We start from the raw sequence: 22,333 nt of genomic DNA, 5'->3' as shown, positions 1-22,333 counted from the left end.
ACAAGTTCTTGAAGCAAGGATACTAAAAGGATGTTGTGTAGGTTTTGAGGGACGTTATACTTAGTTGCGTACTGCACTCTGCAACTAATGAAAGAAGAGTCAATTTGATTGTGAGCTCTGATGACCGGAGTGTAGGCAGGAGGCAGCGGTCAGCAAGGGCCTACAGCCACGTGGCGTTGAGTACAGCTGCACAGGTATTGGCAATTCAGCATGTGTGCAGCCAGTGATGATAAGTGGTGCACTGAGTTAGTGGCACATGAACAAACCAGCTTGTGTGGAGTGTGCGATGATGACTGGTCTGATCGGGCCACACTGGTAGCAATGTCTTTCGCCTACTGAATTCTGCCTTATTAAGTCCACGTGGTGGTGACTTATGATGCACTGAGTTAGTGGTACCTCTGGTGTTCAGCCTGTGCACACTCTGGGATGATGCGTGGTGCCAGCGGGCCGCACTGGTAGCAATGGCTTTTGTCTAATGAATTCTGCTTTATTAAGTCCACGTGGCGTTGACTTGTGGTGCACTGAGTTAGTTGTACCTCTGGCGCTCAGCGTGTACGCAGCCTGCGATCAGGTTACCAGGGTGAAGACACCACTCTCGGAGAGCTTTTCTCCTTCTTTTAATGTGGATCACAGTGAGTCAGCTCACGCCACAGTGCAGCATAATACCAGCCTAACGCGTTTCAGACGTCTCTTAGTTCTTGATCACAGGCAAGATTAAATCAAAAGCTTGGCAGGCCCATTATTAAGCCTCCGCTCATAATTGAAAGTCCTGCCCCAGTGGGCGTTGGCACGCTTTGCATGCTGGTATTTGTAGTCTTTAACAACGATCATACCCCAGTGGGTGCTGCCAGTCTTGACTGATAATTAAAGTTCAAAAACCCAAGTGGGATCTGTACATGGCGAAAAACACCTACTCACTGTCAATATTATCCCACAAAACACGGACTCCCTGTTCCAATGGTGTGGCCGTTTTGGGTCACAGCCAGATCCGCTTTCAAGCGGCGGGGTATCTTCGCGGCCAAACCAGACGCTTATATTCTTCAAAAACACAGGTTACCCCAAGTGAAGACGCCACTCTCAGGGAGCTTTTCTCCTTCTTTTAATGTGGATCACAGTGAGTCAGCTTGCGCCACAGTGCAGCATAATAACAGCCTAACGCGTTTTAGACGTCTCTTCGTCCTTTATCACAGGCAAGATTAAATCAAAGGCTTGTCAGGCACGTTGTTAGGCCTCCACTCTTAATTGAAAGTCCCGCCCCAGTGGGCTTTGGCACTCTTTTCATGCTGGTATTTGCAGTCTTTCACAACGATCATACCCCAGTGGCTGATAATTAAAGTTCAAAAACCCAAGTGGGATCTGTACATGGTGAAAAACACCTACTCACCATCAATATTATCCCACAAAACGCGGACTCCCTGTTCCAATGGTGTGGCTTTCAAGCGGCGGGGCATCTTCGCGGCTGGGCCAGCCGCTTATATTCTTCAAAAACGTGGCTGTGACCCAAAACGGCCACACCAAATTAATTTGATGATTTATACTGTATTATGCACTACTATAAATAAATTATTACATTCTTTTTCTTCTCCACCTTTCTATTCACCCCCGATGTGAGTCATTTTGTTAAATTCTTCTGTTAGTTGCTTTCTCAAATCAATTTAGGAAAAAATAAAATCAGCAACTATTTGTGGTCACAGATTCTGATTTCCAGGTAGAAATGAGGTCTTTATTTAAAACTAGAACTGCTTCAACAAGTAAACCTTCCTTAGTAGTTTTTGGTCTACAGACAACATGGCAGAAGCAAAGTTAGCGTCATCACATGAAAACCTACATAGCTATTCTTTAGGGAAGACACACAAGTAAACAAAATGTACGTGAGATTATGTTATGCCATTAGTTTCCACACATTTTTTCAATTTCTCATTGCAGTAAAACATACCTTTTAGATACCTGGGAAAACGGTAAAAAGAAATAAGGGTTGGTGTTGGCTTGCGCAGGCACTGGGACATGCCCCTATCACAGAACAGAGCCCACAAGTCTTTCGCCATTCCACTGGGGGCAGAAATAATTAAAATGAATGAAGGTTTGGCCCACACAGGCATTGGGCCATGCTCCCACCCCATAATGGGAACAGACATCTTCCAGACCCTGGAGAGGCAGATTCAGATGATTTATTTGCATTCTACACCCCAGGTGCGCAGAAAGACCATAAGACATCAGGGACAAATGGTCAAAGGAAGGGTGTGGGGTTGTACACTAAGCTTCGGGCCATTCTGACACCCCACAACAGACCCAGAGGGCCAGCAGTCTTTCTGAACAGCCAAGGTTAAAGGTTGGCAGAATTTACCCCCTATCTGTCTCCTCTGGGTGGAGATGGCAGAGAGCCCATTAGACACCGGCATAAATATAATTAAAGAAAGAGGTGGAGTGGGGCAGACTCCCAGGCACTGGGCTATGCCCCCATCCATTATAGGCCCAGCAGTCTTCCTGCCCTCTTGAAGGAAGGTTGGTGGTTTTTACCTGCAATCTAAAGCCCTCTAGACACCAAGGCCAAAGAGTCAAAGTAATAAGGGCTGGAAAGTGAAGCCCAGTAATTGGCCCGTTCTGCCTCCGCAGAACAAGTCACCAGTCTTTCTGCGCCATCAAAACAGCAGATATGGGTGGGTTACCCTCAATCTGCTCCATCGGGGAGAGGAATCCTCAAAAGTAACCTTGCGAAATATTATTAAAACAAAGAGGTGGTGGCAGGACCCAACCAGGGTAGGGGCCGTGTAACTTAGGTATAATGGCATCGCAATCTTCCTCTCACCCTCGAGGGGACATTGGGGTCTTTATCCCCAGCCTGCCTCACAGGGGGAATAAAGTTCACGAGACATTGAGGAAAAGTGAAAAATGTGAAAGGGTTAGGGTGGTCTATCAGGATATCAATCCATGCCTACCTCACAGAAAGGACAGCCGTCATTCTGCTCCTCTAGGTCAGATTTGAGGGTTTTACCTCAAATGTTCTCTATTGGTGGGGCAAAAGACCTTCAAAATGGTTCAGGGACTGAATATCGAGGGACATATTATAGAATGCCCCAAATATCGACTCCAAAATATCGAAGTACAGAATATATAATCCATATCTACAAACAGGTAAGTACTAAAATATCGAAATCAAAATATAGATAGTTAAAATATAGTTAACTAAAATATCGAATTTTTTAAATGTATTAAAAATAATATAAAAGTAATTAAATATGAAAAACAATTAAATAAAACATACCTAAAATAATGTAAAAAAGCTTAAAATGCAAAATAATAAGTATAAAGTTAAAAAAAAGTAGAGAATTTGTTGGATAGTGAGAGGGTAAAAATTACTATTCCCACTCCAAAGAATGCAACAGTAGGGAAAGCGTTGGATAGCGGGTGGATAAAAATTACTATTCCCACTCCAGAGAGTGCAACAGTAGGGAAAACGTTGGATAGCATAGGGGTTAATATTACTATTCCCACTCCAGAGAGTGCAACAGTAGGAAAAGAGTTGGAAAGCGGGAGGGTAATATATCAGTCATCAGTGATGTCATCAGTGATATCACTGACCATGTCATGAATGATGTAATATGTGATGTCATCAGCAGTGCATTGTAGGGGCGCGAGTTATGGTTAGATCAACTAACTCTAATGGGGGAATTTCTATGGTTTTGTATGAGGGAAATGTCCAACTAACTATAACGTCCATGAAACCTATGGTCTTTTCAGTGAACTTCAATGGTTTTTTAAATGCTAATTTTTAATTATAATGTTCATTAAACCTATCTTTTTTATGTGTTTTTTTAATATTATCATCCCATTCTCAACCTGGTGAAAACTGCAAATCTCACCACTTTTCCATCGATACCTTCGCCAAAAAAATTACCACAAATGAGAGCCACAACTAACGCTAATCATATGCAGAGTAGGCATTCCTGTTGAAAAAAAAACACAAATACACCACTTCCCCATATTTTCAACGACCAGCCAAATCTGTGATGCGATCCAAAAAGCAGGCGATAAGCCGAGTTAGCAGTAAGAATTTAACATCAGCTTTTAACTGGTGTAAAGCAGGACGACCATCTACAGTGCAAATTGGAGCCCAACTCAGAGCCACATCAAAAAAAACAATGCGTCATAGAGCTACTGATAATGCAACTCCGATACCCAAGAAGGCCACAACACACACCGCCACAACCCCGAGGACCTCCTCCCTGACCACACCCCCTTAGTACCACTGAGACAGCGCAGAACAGGACAATGGACCTTCCCAAAATGCCAGGACCCCTCAGCTACACAATAGCTGAATGTTGGGAGATGTGGGAACCAAGTATGTGTGAAGAACAGAAGGCACCCAGCAGTAATATGCACACAATACCAAGTGTAGCGGGGATGTACTCGACAGACCTCACTATGCAAAGCACAAACCTCTCCATGTGGACATATTCTACTGATACTTGTAGTGTTGTGCACAGTGGATGCAACCATGTTACCTCAGGCAGTGGGGAAGGTCTTGATCATGTAGCTGTGTTGTCCCCCCCTGGTAGCGGAAGCGGAGTGGGCTGGTCCAACGTACGCTACTCCAGCGTAGCAGTATGAATAAATAGGCTGATGCTCTGGGCATGGTTGCCTTGTGGGAAGGCCAACAAGTTTGCCAGTGTGGCGGGCCTCAACCTGCCACACGGCTAACGCCATGAATGTAGGCCTCCTCGACACAGATCCCCTGCGAACCAAGTGTCACAGCACCGCACCCTTATATCTGTACAGACTACTGCTTTCGCTCTACAGTGCGGACTGCAGGCCTCACAATTCGGATGCAGCGGTGATTGTAGATGACGCAGTCCAGTAGGCATGACACATTGCTCCCACTGCGGCCCGCCTGGACCACGCTTGATCGCAGGCTGCGTACACGCTGAGCGCCAGAGGTACAACTAACTCAGTGCACCACAAGTCAACGCCACGTGGACTTAATAACGCAGAATTCATTAGACAAAAGCCATTGCTACCAGTGCGGCCCGCTGGCAGCACGCATCATCACAGAGTGTGCACAGGCTGAACACCAGAGGTACCACTAACTCAGTGCATCATAAGTCACCACCACGTGGACTTAATAAGGCAGAATTCAGTAGGCGAAAGACATTGCTACCAGTGTGGCCCGATCGGACCAGTCATCATCGCACACTCCACACAAGCTGGTTCGTTCATGTGCCACTAACTCAGTGCACCACTTATCATTACTGGCTGCACACATGCTGAATTGCCAATACCTGTGCAGCTGTACTCAACGCCACGTGGCTGTAGGCCCTTGCTGACCGCTGCCTCCTGCCTACACTCCGGTCATCAGAGCTCACAATCAAATTGACTCTTCTTTCATTAGCTGCAGAGTGCAGTACGCAACTAAGTATAACGTCCCTCAAAACCTACACAACATCCTTTTAGTGTCCTTGCTTCAAGAACTTGTTTTATATCAGTTATACCTTTAGTACAATAAGCAAATTCATCTTGCAAGTCCAAACAAACACTGAATTGCAGGCAAATTATAAATAAATTTGTCAGAAGATGAAAAGTGTAACGTGTCTTATTGCAGCTTAAAGAGGATGATGACTGCGTGCCTTGGATATATATATATATATATTACTCATTTCCTGTCACTTGCAGTATGATGACAGAAGTGTTTTTAGCTACCTTGTAAATATGTGTATAAACAATGAAATTAGTTTTTTGATGCTGATAGTCGCACACAACTGGTTGTGTTTTATACAATTTTTACTATTTAATGTAGGGAACTACGTTTTTACCTTTGCAATGATTTGGAATATTTATATTTTAAAACATTTTAGATATTTATATGTTTTATTATTATTCTCAATTGCAAAGGTTTCTGTGCAAATTGCTTGTGCAATATTTGGGTGCAATGACGAAATTATGGTATTGTATTAATTCCCGAATGCGTCATTTAGACATAAGTAATGGCATGTACATAGTATTTCCTTTATGTCTATGCTTGCGATGGTACTGTGCACTTTAAATTGGGTAGTCCGCCTCCATGACGTTGTCATGTGATCAAGGCCTCGTCAGGCCGAAATGCTCATGGCGGCGTGGTGTTGGGTTAAAGAATAAAAAATACGCACCATCTACTGGGTTTGCCTTGTCTTCATTACGGTACCAATTGCTGCTGAGACGACAACTAGGGGTGGGCGGGCAGCTACGCTCCGTGCACGGAGTGTGCGTAGTGCCGGCTTCTACGCATTTTGCGTAGCAGGCGTAGAATTTGGCACTACGCACGCTTCGCAGACGGTGCATAGCTGGCCGCCACCCGCCTCCCTCCCGCCCTCCCTAAATACTTTAATTTAAATGTTAGAAAGAATTAAAAGGCACTTACCTTGCCCGCCGCTGCCCGCCGCGTCCCCGGGGCTCGCTCTCTTCATCGCTGCCGTCTTGGGTAATAATGTGCATGCGCGGGCGGCCGCGCATGCGCATTTCTCACGAGAATTCCTAACTATAACGTGTGTGAAACCTATGGCATTTTTCAGTGAATTTGCAAGGTTTTTTAAATGCTAATTCCTAACTATAACATGGCTGTAACCTATGGTTTTTTAAGTGAATTTCAAAGGTTTTTTAAATGGAAATTCCTAACTATAACGTGGCTGAAACCTATGGTTTTTTCAGTGGATTTCAATGGTTTTGTAAATGAGCATTTTTAAATGTAATAATTGTTATATTTTTATACTGATTTACTACATTATTATAAATTTTTTATTTTTATATATATATTTTTTTAAATTACATTACATATTTTTGAAGTAAATTGATAAAAAATGTTTGTACACCTCTCTGCAACGCAGCCCCCTGGCGTCTTTGCAGAGGGGGGACTAATTCCCCTTGCATACTGGGGATCCCTGGGTGCCAACTAGCCCACCTGGAACCTCCAGTATGCGCCAGGGGGCTGCATTTCAGAAAGGTGTAATGAGGCCACACCCTATTTTACACCTCCCTGTAACGCAGCCCCCGGGCGCTTTTGCAGAGGGGGAACTAATTCCCCTTGCATACTCGGGGTCCCTGGGGGCCAACTAGCCCACCTGGAACCTCCAGTATGCGCCAGGGGGCTGCACTGCAGAGAAGTATAATGAGGCCACACCCTTTTATGCACCTCTCTGCAACGCAGCCCCCGGCGCATTTGCAGAGGGGGAACTAATTCCCCCTGCATACTGAGTGTCCCTGGGGGCCAACTAGCCCACCAGGAGCCTCCAGTATGCACCAAGGGGCTGCGTTGCCCCCGGGGCAGTGTGGGGGGGTTGGGGACCCCCCGCACTTCTTTATCACTATGCCCCCACGATTTGGTCCCCCCGGGGGTAATTTTTAAAAAAACAGACCAGGTTTTTAAAAAAGAAAAAAATGGGCTTTTTTTGTCCTTGTGGGACCACCTGGGCAGGCCTAGGGGGTCAGGGTGAATCTACCCTGCCCCCTTTTTGTGTTCTTCGCGTTTGTTTTTCTGCTTTCTTGTGCCTCGATCTACGGAGCAGAAGATGGATGCCAACACTTCCTGGTTAGAAGTGTTGACAGCCAATGAGAATGCAGCTTTCTTGGGAAGGAATGCTGATTGGTTGCCACTGTCTGTCAACACTGGCACAAGATGGTTGCCAACACTTCCTGGTTAGAAGTGTTGACAGCCAATGAGCATGCAGCTTTCTCAGGAAGGAATGCTGATTGGCTGCCACTGTCTGTCAACACTCCAAACCAGGAAGTGTTGGCAACCATCTTGTGCCTCAGTAGAACCAAGGCACAAGAAAGCAGTGAAACAAAGGTGGAAAACACGCAAAGGGGGCAGGGTAGATTCACCCTGACCCCCTAGGCCTGCTCAGGGGGTCCCACATGTACCCCCTAGGCCCCCACCCAATTTTTTTGTTCTTCAAAAAATCGCGGGGTGCGCGTACCCATATCTTTTTTTGGGGCCTAGGTGGTCCTTGTGGGACCTCCTGAGCAGGCCTAGAGGGTCAGGGTGATTCTACCCTGCCCCCTTTTTGAGTTCTACACGTTTGTTTTTCCGCTTTCCTGTGCCTCAGTCTACCGAGGCACAAGATGGCTGAGAAAAATTTCTGTTTTGGAGTGTTCACAGACATTGGCAGCCAATCAGAATGCAGCTTGCGCATGCGAAGGTCCGCGCGGTACTCGTACTGTACGCGTACGGTGCGTGTACGGTGCATGCTTATAGATATATTTTTTTTCAAATTCAATTTTCTCAACAACTACTGGAGGGATTTACACCATGTAATCAAAAGCATGATCTGCGTGTACCAGACCCTACCATTTTCCAAAATGTGGTGTAATTCCATTCAGCGGTTCGGGCTGTAGCCGTGTCTAATCGTCCTATGGAAATTAACATGGTGAAAACATGTTTTGGGACCGCCCTTTTTTCTCGGCCCCCGCTTGACGAATCTTCCTGAGACTTTCAGGGAAGGAACGGAGCAGAGCGGGCCATCTTCTTTGAGAAATTTGCGGAGATTCATCAACCGGTGCCAAAGTTATTCCCAATAGAATGTTGCGGATTTCCTATGGAAACTAGGTCCTAACTATAACTACCTACTGGCGACTGCCAGTAGGTAATGTATATATATATATATATATATATATATATATATATATATATATATATATATATATATATATATATATATATATATATATATATATATATATATATATATATATATATATATATATATATATATATATATATCAAACACAGATTTTTCCTAACTATAACTACCTACTGGCGACTGCCAGTAGGTAATGTATATATATATATATATATATATATATATATATATATATATATATATTACCTACTGGCTGTCGCCAGTAGGTATATATAGTTAGGATTTTTTCCCTATGGGATTTTTGAAAATTCTATGTCTAATAACTTTGGCGTTTGTGGACGGAATCGGCTGAAATTTTCAGGAAAATGGCACATTTTGTTTCTGAGCAGCCCCTGAAAATTTGGTGGGGTTTCGTCAAGGGGGGGCTGAGAAAAAAGGGGGGTCCCAAAACGCGTTTTTCCCATTCATTTTTCCATAGGGCGGTTGGACTCACTTTTAGCTCGAACGGCTGAATGGATTTGCACGAAACTTGGCAAAATTGTAGGGACTGTTAGCCCGATGTGCCTTTGCTAGGTCTCAATATATGTGCTCCAGTAGTTTTTGAGAAATTAACGTTCAAACCAAGATATATATCTGTAACAGCGCTCTGGGCAGCGATCCGGTCCGCTTACTTTTCGCTTATCGGAACTTTGCGCGCAGAAAGCTGATTGGCTCTCCGGTGTCTGTCAACATTCTAAGCAGTCCGGAGCGGACGCCATCTTGTCTCTCGGTAGGATCGAGAGAGAAGAAGAGGTGGAAAACGAAGGGGGAATTTAATGAAAGGGGGCAAGGTATCCCCCTCTTGACCCCCTAGGAATGTTGTTGGGGTTATTAAAGGGTCCCGTGGGGAAAATAAAAAAAAATGATTTTTCACGGTAGAAGCGCGGCCGCGAACTGGTAGCGAAACGGGAATTCGCCATTTTGTGCTTCGTAAATTAAATTACTAGTTATAAGTGGGTGCGGGAGACGTATCCTAATCCCCTATGTTTCCTGAGGGTGGGTGAGGAGGCTGATATATGTTGATACATCTCTTCCAGCGGCTGTGCGTGAGCTTTTTTTTTTTTTTGCTGCGTGACAGTCCGGAGCGGCCGCCATCTTGTCTCTCGGTAGGATCGAGAGAGAAGAAAAGGTGAAAAACTAAGGGGGAATTCAATGAAAGGGGGCAAGGTATCCCCCTCTTCACCCCCTAGGAATGTTGTTGGGGTTATTAAAGGGTCCCGTGGGGAAAATAAAAAAAAAAATGATTTTTCACGGTAGAAGCGCTTCACGGGCCGCGAACTGGGCCGCAAACTGGTAGCGAAACGGGAATTCGCCATTTTGTGCTTCGTTAATTAAATTACTAGGTATAAGGGGGTGCGGGAGACGTATCCTAATCCCCTATGTTTCCTGAGGGTGGCTGAGGAGGCTGATATATGTTGATACATCTCTTCCAGCGGCTGCGCCATCTGGCCTTTTTTTCGAATGCCACAATTTTGTCGTGCACGGCAGCCATTTTAGATGCCAGGCTGGTCCCAGGCTATCACCTAACCCTGCGGATGTAGTTTATGGCCCCAGCTGTAGAGAATTCAGACATGCCAACCCTCCTGATTCAGGCGTGTGACTACTGATTTCAGTGCTAGTCTCCCGCCTCCCGATTTCTGCAAGCAAAAACCCGGGGGCATATTACGAACAACTAGCGATAATTTTTGTCTCTAACTTGTTTAGAGACAAAAATTATCGCCGCACATCGGCGATTTTTATCGCAGATAAACCTTGCTATTATCGCAGAAAAGTCAGCGATATTCATGTATTATTGACCTAATGCTCTTAGCCATGTTATCCACCTCCCATTGGATAACATGGCTAAGAACTGCTCAGGGCAGGTGTTAGATTTGGGAGATATTCGCGCTTAGCGCGAATATCTCCAAAAGTTGGTAATAGAAGGTAGCGATGTTAGGGACTGTTTCCAGTCGCTAACATCTTGGCACGCCACTTTGCATGTCATTAGTGATAAATATCACTGACATGCAAAGCGGGGCCCAAGATGGTCGCTATCTCCTTTTAGCTGTCACTAACTGGTGTTAGCGACAGCTTGGTAATAGGGAGATAATTTTATCTCCGCTTTCATGGCTTTTAAAGCCAAAAAAGCGGAGATAAACCCCCTTGATAATATGCCCCACGATTCCTTGGGGGTTTCAGCTGACAGGGCTTGGTATTGTGTTACATGGTTATTTTTCCATGAAACGTCAGAGGGTCGATGCAGGGGTTCTAGAAGAGGTGATAAACCATTTAAGCCTCATGAACAAGCGCATGGTCTTTTAAAGATTTGTGAAGTACTCGGGGCGGCGGTGTGTGTGTGCCGTCTTTCAGGAGCGGGCGGGGGGGCACTGCCAGCAACTTGCCAGGTCAGGTAGTGTTCAACACGTGCATCACCCTTTCTCTGTCTGCTATTGCGCTCCATGCTTCGGAAAGGTAAGAAAAAGAACGTGCATTTGAGTTTGAAATGTCCGATCCTGCAGCAGCACACTTCCAAAGCCCACACATGACAATAACCCGATTCAAGGCCCCATTCACCCGTTTTTCAAAAAATAGATAACACTCCAACAAATTAAGGTTATAAAACTTTATTAACTTTTAACGATAATGAACAGAACAAAAACTAAAAACATTTAAACATTTATTAACACAAAAAGCAACAATGGTTAGAAGCTGTCTTTTGTGCGAATAGTCCCAAGGCAGCACAACGTGCAGAGTTCTGGACGGCACCCAGGTGATGTCGCCTGGGTGCCGCACTGGTTTAGGGATCCTACAATGCTGCTCCGAAAATTGGCGTGGGGCGTCCCGGGTGGGGCGGGGGGAGGCCTCGTCAGTAGCGGTCTGTTGTGCGAATAGTCCCAAGGCAGCACAACGTGCAGAGTTCTGGACGGCACCCAGGTGATGTCGCCTGGGTGCCGCACTGGTTTAGGGATCCTACAATGCAGCACAGAAAAACAGCGTGGGGCGTCCCGGGTGGTGCGGGGGGAGGCCTCGTCAGTAGCGGTCTGTGTCCAGTGTCACATGGCTGACACAACATGTACGACAGGCACCCAGGTGATGTCCAGTAAACTGCCGCACTGGTTTTGGTATCCTAAAATGCTGCTCCGAAAATTGGCGTGCGGCGGCCCGGGGGGGGGGGGAGGCGGCGTGAACGGGCCTCCCCAGGTGGCGGCCATCTAGCTGAGTTGCGCTCGCTCTTGCGGCCACAGCGTCTCGCTCACCATGTTGTGGAGTTGCTCCCACTCTTGCAGTGCAGCGATAGGCGGCTGCCACATGGCTGTCAAAATGGCGGACGGCTCTTCGGTTTTGGGCCTGGTCCACTGAAATGGCCCTGGGACACCTTGGAAGTCGGACGCTTGCCTGCTAGGGCTTGGGCTCCATTCTCGAAAAGCGTCCTCTCAGCCGTGAAGATTGTATAAAAGTCTTGGGGGCCCCCGACTCCCGCAGGCTTCCGGTGGGGAGCGGCTGCCATGATTGCTCGCGGAATGACCACGACGGAGCCACGAGATGGTGGTGCTCTCATGCTGACGCCAGCTTCAGTCTGAATGATCCAGAAACAAGGTGGGGCTTTCATCGTTTGGGAAAAAAAATGTTCTAAACCAATGAAAAGTGTTATTTTTAGGTCATATGACCAAGCCTTCCATCTTTAGGAAACCAAAAGTAAAATGAACCAATGAAAAGTTTTATAAACAAGTCACATGACCTGTTCTGCGGCATAGGGCTACAAAAAGCGTAGAAAATCCGTTGGCACGTGAGGCGGCGTCAGTAGCGGACCGATGTGCGAATAGGCCGAAGGCAGCACAACGCGTCGAGATCCGGATGGCACCGAGGTGGTGTCCAGCAAATTGCCGCACTGGTGTGGCCATCCTACAATGCTGCGCCGAAAGACGGCGTGTCCAGCTGAGTTGCGGTCACTGTCAGTAGCGGACCGATGTGCGAATAGGCCGAAGGCAGCACAACGCGTCGAGATCCGGATGGCACCGAGGTGGTGTCCAGCAAATTGCCGCACTGGTGTGGCCATCCTACAATGCTGCGCCGAAAGACGGCGTGTCCAGCTGAGTTGCGGTCACTGTTGCGGTACAGTGACTCGAACGCACCGAGATCCGGATGGCACCGAGGTGGTGTCCAGCAAATTGCCGCACTGGTGTGGCCATCCTACAATGCTGCGCCGAAAGACGGCGTGTCCAGCTGAATTGCGGTCACTGTTGCGGTACAGTGACTCGAACGCGCCGAGATCCGGATGGCACCGAGGTGGTGTCTAGCAAATTGCCGCACTGGTGTGGCCATCCTACAATGCTGCGCCGAAAGACGGCGTGTCCAGCTGAGTTGCGGTCACTGTTGCGGTACAGTGAGTCGAACGCGCCGAGATCTGGATGGCCAAGTTTCAAGTTTCATCTGGCAGTTTTTCTCCATCCCTCCTGGATCAAAGAAGGTGAATGCTAAATATGCCACCTGCCTCATCTGAACATATGAAGTTAACTTGTATACACTGTGGTGCTATGCTGTCCTATGGCAACATGAGCATCAACCTGATGAATACGGCATTCGAAAATCATAAATGCCCTAATGCACCCAAGAAGTAATTTTTTTTTTGCTCCAGTTGAGCCGTTTTCAATGCCTGTTTTTTGTTGTTTCCCCTCCATCAAGAACAAAACAAAAATACAAGGCGCTAAGATCCGAATGGCAAGTCCTGGATGTTGAGTGCCTCAGTTGAGAGTTCTGAGCAGTGCTTGTAAGACTGTCTGAAGCTTATTTGCACCTGCTGCAGCTTCACTAGGTCCGGCGGAACTTTTTTCCTTTTCCTTTCTGCTTCTTTTCCTACAATGCGTTTCATGTGAAGACACGACCAGGTCCCTGAATGTGTGCAGGGGGACGCCATTGATTGAATGAAAATGGCGGCTTGACACAAAGCTGACTCAAGCGTTACTGTTGGTGCTATACAGACAAAAATTGGTTTTCAGTTTGTACATTCTTCAGGTTTTTTTTTTCCATCCAAGTCTGATTGAGAGTTTGTAGAAAAATGGCTTCAGATTTTCCACATACTACTCTTCAATATTCTTCCTAAATGTAACAATGTGAAACTCACTAGGAGAACGGCTGTTTCTGTTTCCTTTCAAAATGCTGCCACCAATATTTTCTGAATGGAAGACACCATCTTGTAGCATAAAGGGCCGAAAGGGGTTCTGGTCTGGCCGATGGTTGGTGGAGACATTTTGACTATATCTTGGACCTGCCCGGCCTCGCCCAAAATGGCGCCGGTATAAATGGGACTCGTAACTCTTTGCCCGCAAATGTATATCTAGAAAATGTTATTGTAAGTGGCCCTGTCGTATTTTAATTACAAAATGTACGTCCACCGATTCCGCAACTGTTAGACACCTTTGTTCTTGTCACCTAATGGCCCGCTCGTTACGTTCTTCTACAGTGTAAATGTCTCCTCATCATATACGATTTCAGTTTGCTCCGTGGCCGGCCCACGTGGTTATAGGCCCGTATTTGTATACTGACATTTTCACAATAAAGGTTTTTAAAACAAAACACGGTAGTAGTATTTTCATTTGTAAAGTTTTTACTTTTAGTGACTGTTTTCGAATCAGTAAAAGGCAAGTGAAATAAAGCAGTCCAATTACATGACGGATAAAAGGTATAATATGTAGGAACGCAGTAAAGATAAATGGTCAAGGGCAGTTGTGTTTTTCATGTCTGCAACATAAAGTGATCGATAAGAATCTGATAATCAGGCGTATCGGCGACTAAGACAGCAGGCCGAATCTCTTTTACTCAACGGCTCCGTCATGGAAGGAAGAAACGCCCTTTTTCTCGAAAAAGGAATATATTTTACTTGCAAGACAGTTGTAAATTTTCCGGGAAAGTACATTAGCCTGGAATATTATAACATATGTTTGAAAAAAAAATATTGTTCGAAAATAATAAAAAGCGTAATTTTTAGGTCATATGGCCAAGCTTTTCATCATTAAATTAACAAAAGTAAAATGAACCAATGAAAAGTTTTATTAACAAGTCACATGACCTGTTATGCTTACGTTACGCGCTGCGCGCCGCGCCTCGGATCACTTCCGGGTGCGCTAACGCGGCGTGTCATAAAACGCATTACGCGACAACGTAGGTCAAGAATATAGTCTAAATGTCTCCACCAACCAGCGTTCAGAACACAACCCCTTTCAGCAGTCCAAAAAGTTCTGTTAAATGACAACAGAGGGGACAGGCAACAAGAACCATCAGTCAAAGAGGGGAGGGCAAGTTCTTCTCTTCCGGGTCATGTTGGGGCGCTACCGGAACTGATCGAATTGGTAGTCTACAGTGTTTCTGGATGTTTCAGACTAAAGCTGGCGTCAGCATGAGACCACTACCATCTCGTAGCTCCGTCGTGGCCATTCCACGAGCAATCATGGCAGCCGCTCCCCACCAGAAGCCTGCGGGAGTCGGAGGCCCCCAAGACTTTTGTAGAATCTTCACGGCTGAGGGGACGCTTTTCGAGAATGGGACCCAAGCCCTAGCAGACAAGCGTCCGAGTTCCAAGGTGTCCCAGGGCCATTTTAGTGGACCAGGCCCAAAACCGAAGAGCCGGCCGCCATTTTGAGAGTCCTGTGGCAGCCGCCTATCGCTGCACCGCAAGAGCGGGCGCATCTCAACTACATGGTGAGCGAGACGCTGTAGTCGCAAGAGCGGGCGGAAAACAGCTGAATGGCGGAAGAGGCACAGTGTAGCAAAAGCGGGCGGAATGGCAACTAAAACGATAAAGGGGCGCCCCACTACAGCTTGTCTTCAGGTCAAACGGATTGTGGGACAAGGTCCAGAATTGAAGAGTCATCAAAAGGCAAAAAGTTCCGCCGGACCCCGGGAGCCGGCCGCCTATGTCGGGGGCGATCTCAGGCTACACCAGTGCTATAAGACTTGGGGAGGGTGTCGGAGCCAAGCGTCTTCTCCGAGTCCATGGCCATCACACCGCCCCTCAGGGGCCTCCGTCAAGCTGTTTAGGAAGGTAACATATCACATTGTTTTCTAATGCAGTCAGGTCCACAAACGACACTCACTTACTTTGAGAATAGTGAAGCTGCAGTAGGTGGAAATAAGCTTCAGACAGTGTTACAAGCGCTGCTCAGAACTCTTAACTATGGCACCCAACATCCAGAACTTATGCTATTTGAGAATGGTAGTGACATCGAAGCATCTCAGGGACCAAAACCATTAACGTACTTTCACGTATGAAAATCTTACTTGGGGAGGGGGCAGGAGCGAAGCGCCCCCTCCCAGTCAGCGCCACCACACCGTATGTTGAAAATCTGAAGCCATCGTTCTACAAAGTCAACCAAACTTGGATTGAAAAATCTAGAAAAATGTACAAACTGAAAACCAGTTTTGGTCTGCATAGCATCAGTAACAACGCTTGAGTCAGCTTTGTGTCAAGCCGCCATTTTGATTCAACAAAGCACAGGCATTGAAAAAGGCTGAAATTCAGAACTCTAAACTATGGCACCCAACATCCAGGAGCTTGCTATCCGGATCTTGGAGCCTTGTGCTGTTTTCGATCTATTCACACATCGGTCCACTACTGACATCATCTTATAAACCAACGTTATGTAAATAGTTTTTTAATAAAATGTTTTACCCTGTTTCTTTGCTGGTGTGTTGTCTATATTTTTAATATTTGCATAGGGTTTGTCGTTATTTTGTGCGGGATGGGTGATGGAGCCGAGCTGTCTTGCAGCCCTCATGGTGTGGAGCTCAGTTCATCTCACTATTTTTGTATTTCTCAAGAAGGGTTGTTCCTAATATTTCTATTTTAGCGAGGTCAAAAAGAGATCCAATTAGTGGCCTACTGATTTTGCTCGATTACTTTTATTTTTTTACACGATTTTTCACTATCTGCAAAGAATAAACAGAGTATTGCGACTTTGTGCTTGTTTGTAAATAGAGAATGATCCAAAGAGAACCAATTCTAAAACAGTAAATGCTTGGACAACAATCAATCAAATGGAGAGACAAGGAGGCACGACGGATTACAACGGGGGTAAAGGCCTGCGTTAACTACCCTTCAGTATCTGCAAAGAGAGAGTACTACTAAGGCAAAAGAGGGGAGGGGGGGGGGGCAGCGTTCAAAGCACATCAGCGTGCATAAATACGAAAATGTTTTTATCTATCACGTACTTGACATTTTAAAGCTTTTCATATTTGCTATTAAAAAACCAATGAAATTCACAGAAAAAACCATAGGTTATAGTGGATATATAGTTAGGAATTTGCATTTACAAAACCTTGAAAATTCAATGAAAAAACCATAGGTTATAGGCCATATATAGTTAGGAATTCGCATTTACAAAACCTTATTTTACTCGCATAAAACCATTGAAATTCCATATATAGTTAGAAGCGCTAACTATATATCGCGCACCCGCAATCCACTGCTGATGATGTCACATATTACATCATTCATGACATGGTCAGTGACATCACTGATGACATCACTGATGACATCTCAAATGACATCACTGATGACAACTCAAATGACATCACTGATGACATCTCAAATGACATCACTGATGACAACTCAAATGACATCACTGATGACATCTCATTTGTCATCACTGATCACATCACTCATGTGATAATACAATGAACCTCTTCAGACTCTAATATAACCTTACATACACTCAGTATAAACAGACACTCACAGACTGTCACTCATCCATGGAGTTACTCACACACCTAGTCAGTCATGCAAAGAATCAATCACACCTCCATTTCCTCAACTATAAAGTTATACACATCTTACTTATTCAAACATATAATAACACATATTTATTCTCTTATATAATCCCTGATACAAGCTCACAGTGATCGATACAGCCACTCACACATTCACTGGCTCTTATGTTCAGTTATTTATATATCTCAACTCTCACATGTATTGTGTTTTACATACGTACTTACTTGCACATGTAGCAATGAGAAATCCATTCACTCACCAACACACCCATGCACAGTCAACCGCCCATATAGCTGTTTCCACATGCACTCTTGAACTCATACTCCTAGTGAATCAACTGCTTACACATCTATGCACAGAGTCACGCACCTCCCAGCCACCCACACACACACTCAGCCTCCCATTCAAATACTTGGGCAACCAATCAATAACCCATATGGCCACTCTTATAGCTACTGATCAACACATGCAGCAGCTTACACAACAACAAACATACTGATGCACAAATTAAGACAGTTTAGTCACTAACCCATGCACTCAGTGAGACACATTTAATCACTCACTCATACAGTCAGTCATGCACCTACTAAATTCTTCATCCAGACACTTATACATCCACTCATTCTTCAATATGTGAAACATATTTAAACTTTACAGACACATACAATCACTGGATGTTGTGATCAGTGATGTCATCAGTGATGTCATTTGAGATGTCATCAGTGATGTCATCAGTGATGTCACTGACCATGTCATGAATGATGTAATATGTGACATCATCAGCAGTGGATTGCGGGTGCGCGATATATAGTTAGCGCTTCTAACTATATATGGAATTTCAATGGTTTTATGCGAGTAAAATAAGGTTTTGTAAATGCGAATTCCTAACTATATATGGCCTATAACCTATGGTTTTTTCATTGAATATATATATATATATATATATATATATATATATATATATATATATATATATATATAGCAAACACAGATTTCCGGTGAAGCCAGTACTCGCCCGCGAGTGGGTCGTTTTTAGGGTTCCGGCGGCCCAATATTTCTCTCCAAAGATTCTCCCATCAGGAAAATACGTGAAACGACACACCAGGGGTTGCTGTGCAAGAAGGTTTATTGGCAGCAAAAACAAACAACGCGTTTCACCTCACGGCTTGTTCACGTTTGCTGTGAACTCCAAAACCTAGTCCTTTTACATTGTCAATTAGTTGCCACAATAGTAGGACTACTCGTGTACACCCATATGTGAAAATTTAGCGGACATATTGGAACAGACATTATGTTGTTAAATGCGTCAAATATTAACATTATTAACATCCGGATACAAATCAAAAGCCATATATGAAAACTCATTGTTTTGTATAAAGTCATAATATAAATTTGATATTGTAAACCAAGAACAACTGTACGTATGTGACAATAATTTGTATGCTTGTTACCAGTTCAAAAAAATATATTGTTACTTTTCTGCAACTCTACCCAAGTGGGTATACTATGTAGAATCTTATTGTTGATGTGACAACAGAAATTCATTTATCTTGTGGACAACAATCCTGTGATGATACGCAGAGATGCGTTCATGCTGGCTAGTGTATGCTGCGGCTACGCCCAGGTGGGCACCACCAGAGTCTTAACAGTTATATCAACACATCTTGGCACCATTACTCAGAAGGGCTTAGCCCAAGTGGGCATAGTCTTATGTTCAAATAGGTGGTAACACATGATTGTAATAATGTCATTATAAAGTTTCTCAAAGGTTGTCACACACATCGTAAATTGAGCCCCAGTGGGCAATTGTGTATTAAATAAAGTGTCCTCATACTTTCAATATTTACAGAATGTTTCTGTAAGTTCTTGGCCTGTTATGACATATAATTGATAGCTAGTCAGGCTTTCTGTTACTTCAATCTTCCAAGTATAGTATCCGATAAGATTGACATTTCTTTATATACAAAGTTCCAACGTCCAACTTCGTAGAGACAGATTCTGTGAATTTGAAAAAAATATAGAAAAAAGGTTTTCAGGAAGGTTTTAAAAGAATATAAAGAATTAAAAATTAAAAAGACGACTTTAAGCAGAGCAGTTAGATCTTTGCATATTTACAATATTCATTGGTAGTTCTGTACAGACTCATTTCCATTTGTGTTTCATCTATCAAGGTGTACTGACAGTTCCTCATGGTTATTCAGACCTTGGGGAAATGTAGTCTCGAAATCGATGATATACCTGGATTCCATCTTTCTAAGGCATGATGTTCTATCACCACCCCGTACGCCCAGGTCAACTTTGTCAAGTACCACCATTCTCAACAATTTTTCGTTTTGGAAATGTTGTTCGAAAAAATGCCTAGCTACCGGGTATTGCACATTGTGGTTTTTGATGGCTCTGAGCTGCTGTAGCACTCTTTCTTTTGCTTTAAGTGTGGTGCTCCCTATGTACCACTTATCACAGGGGCAGATGAGTAGGTATACACAGTACATAGTGTTGCATGTCAAATTCTTTTGTATAGAAAATACTTTACCAGTACTGGGTACCGTTATCTCTTTGCAACTAGTGCTGTTCCTACAAGCTTTACATGATCTGCAGCACTTGAAGCCTGGTGTTTCAATGGGTTTATTGGTACTCGTCACAGAATTCAGACTGAGTGTATCTCTTAGAGATTTGCTCTTTCTGAATGTGACCTGCGGGTTCAAACTTAGGTGGGATTTGAGATGTTGGTCAGTCAGCAACACGTGCCAGTGTTTTTTCAGAATTCTTTTCACTTCACACGACTGGCCTGAGTAGGTAGTAATGAATCTAATACTAGATTCTGTGTTGCTGGGTTTGTTAGTGTCTAGAAGGTCTTTCCTTTCTTTCATGTTAACCCTTTTCACTGCCCCTTGGATGGTCTTGTTATTATACCCACGTTCTTTGAAGCGTTTGATCATCGTTTCTTGTTCGATTTCAAATGCCTCAGGAGTACTACAATTACGTTTGGCACGTAGTAGTTCCCCATAGGGGATGCTGTCAATCAGGTTCCTAGGGTGTGCACTTCTAGCATTAAGTAAGCTGTTGCCAGCTGTTGTTTTTCTGTATAAGCTAGTGGTTACTGTGGTATCCTTGATTTCAACATTTATGTCTAGGAACTCTATCTTGGATTTGTGTATTTGTTCAGAGAACCTAAGATTCATAGCATTGTTATTCAGATGGCACACAAACCTTTTCACAGATTCCTCCGTTCCGTCCCAAATCATAAAGATATCATCGATGTACCTAAGCCACAGGACAACATTGGTGTTAAAGTTGGCGATCTCGTTAGACACCTGCTCCTCCCACCAACCCATAAATAGGTTGGCATAACTGGGGGCGAAGCAGGTGCCCATCGCCGTGCCCTGTGACTGTCCTCCGAAGTCGGCTGGGGTTGCTATAATCATATAAGTGTGTTAACATCAAAAATGGCAGCAATGGACTCAAGACGCAAAGCGGCAGCAGACAAGTTGTTTTTCATGCAAGGTGCAACGATCAATGATCCTAAAATACAATCTACAAATCTAAGTAAGGAGGTACAACTACAAACGCAACTTTCTAAACTTGAAAAACTATATAAGAAAGAACTGGGCAAATGGTGGGAGGCAGAATCCCTACAGCGATATATTGATGCAGGGAGAGTGCCACGAGGCCTGAGAATATTTACTGTCCCCACTTTCGAGGATCCAGACCCAGACATGCTAGATGAGTGGTCAAATAACTCAGCATAACTCATGTGTATATATATATATATATATATATATATATATATATATATATATATATATATATATATATATATATATATATATATATATATATATATATATATATATATACATATATATATATATATTACCTACTGGTGGTCGCCAGTAGGTATATATAGCTCGTCACAGTCAGTTTTACAATAGCAATTAACATCATTCAATTGACGTTGACCTTCATTTAAATACTTGTTCTTATCAAGTACCACAACATTCCCCCCCTTATCAATTTGTCTGATAACAATACTAGTATCACTTTTCATATTGTCCAAGGCTGTGATTTGTTCAACAGTTAAGTTTTTCTTAGTCCAAGAGAGTTTGTGATTGCGTATTCTGGTTAGGTCTTTTAAACACCCTCTTTCAAAAACCACAATCGCATCACATTGAATCATTGGAAGAAAAACAGATTTAGGTTTGAAATTGGAGCCTGTATTGATCCCCACATCAGTTCCCCAAATGTCTCATTCCGGAGTATTATTGAAATCCCCAGAGTTCTATATCATTCATATCAAGATTACTGATAGTTGTCGGAATACTCACAGTTTCCCCAGGCTTTGGCTTGGTTTCGAACAATTTTTTCAGTTTTAATTTTCTTGAGAACAAAAACAGATCTATCCGTGTGTCTGCGAAATTCATATTCATAGATGGACAGAATGAGAGTCCTAAACCCAAGGTTTCTTCCTCTTCCTGGGTAAGGATCCTTTGTGATAAGTTGACAACAGTCATATATACACACATATATATATATATATTCACTGAAAAAAACATAGGTTATAGACCATATATAGTTAGGGATTCGCATTTACAAAACCTTAATTTACTCGCACAAAACCATAGAAATTCGCATATATAGTTAGTTGCAATAACTATATATCGCGCACCCGCAATCCACTGCTGATGATGTCACATATTACATCATTCATGGCATGGTCAGTGACATCACTGATGACATCACTGATGACATCATCCAGTGACTGTAAATTTCTGTAAAGTTAAAATATGTCTTACATATTGAAGAATGAGTGGATGTATAAGTGTCTGGATGAAGGATTTAGTAGGTGCATGACTGACTGTATGAGTAAATGATTAAATGTGTCTCAATGAGTGCATGGGTTAGTGACTAAACTGTCTGAATGTGTGCATCAGTATGTCTGTTGTTC

This window comes from Lissotriton vulgaris, chromosome 9 (genome assembly GCF_964263255.1).
Source record: "Lissotriton vulgaris chromosome 9, aLisVul1.2, whole genome shotgun sequence".
Taxonomy (NCBI): Eukaryota; Metazoa; Chordata; class Amphibia; order Caudata; family Salamandridae; genus Lissotriton; species Lissotriton vulgaris.
The sequence above is the reverse complement of the archived record's forward strand: the minus strand, read 5'-3'. Positions refer to the sequence as shown.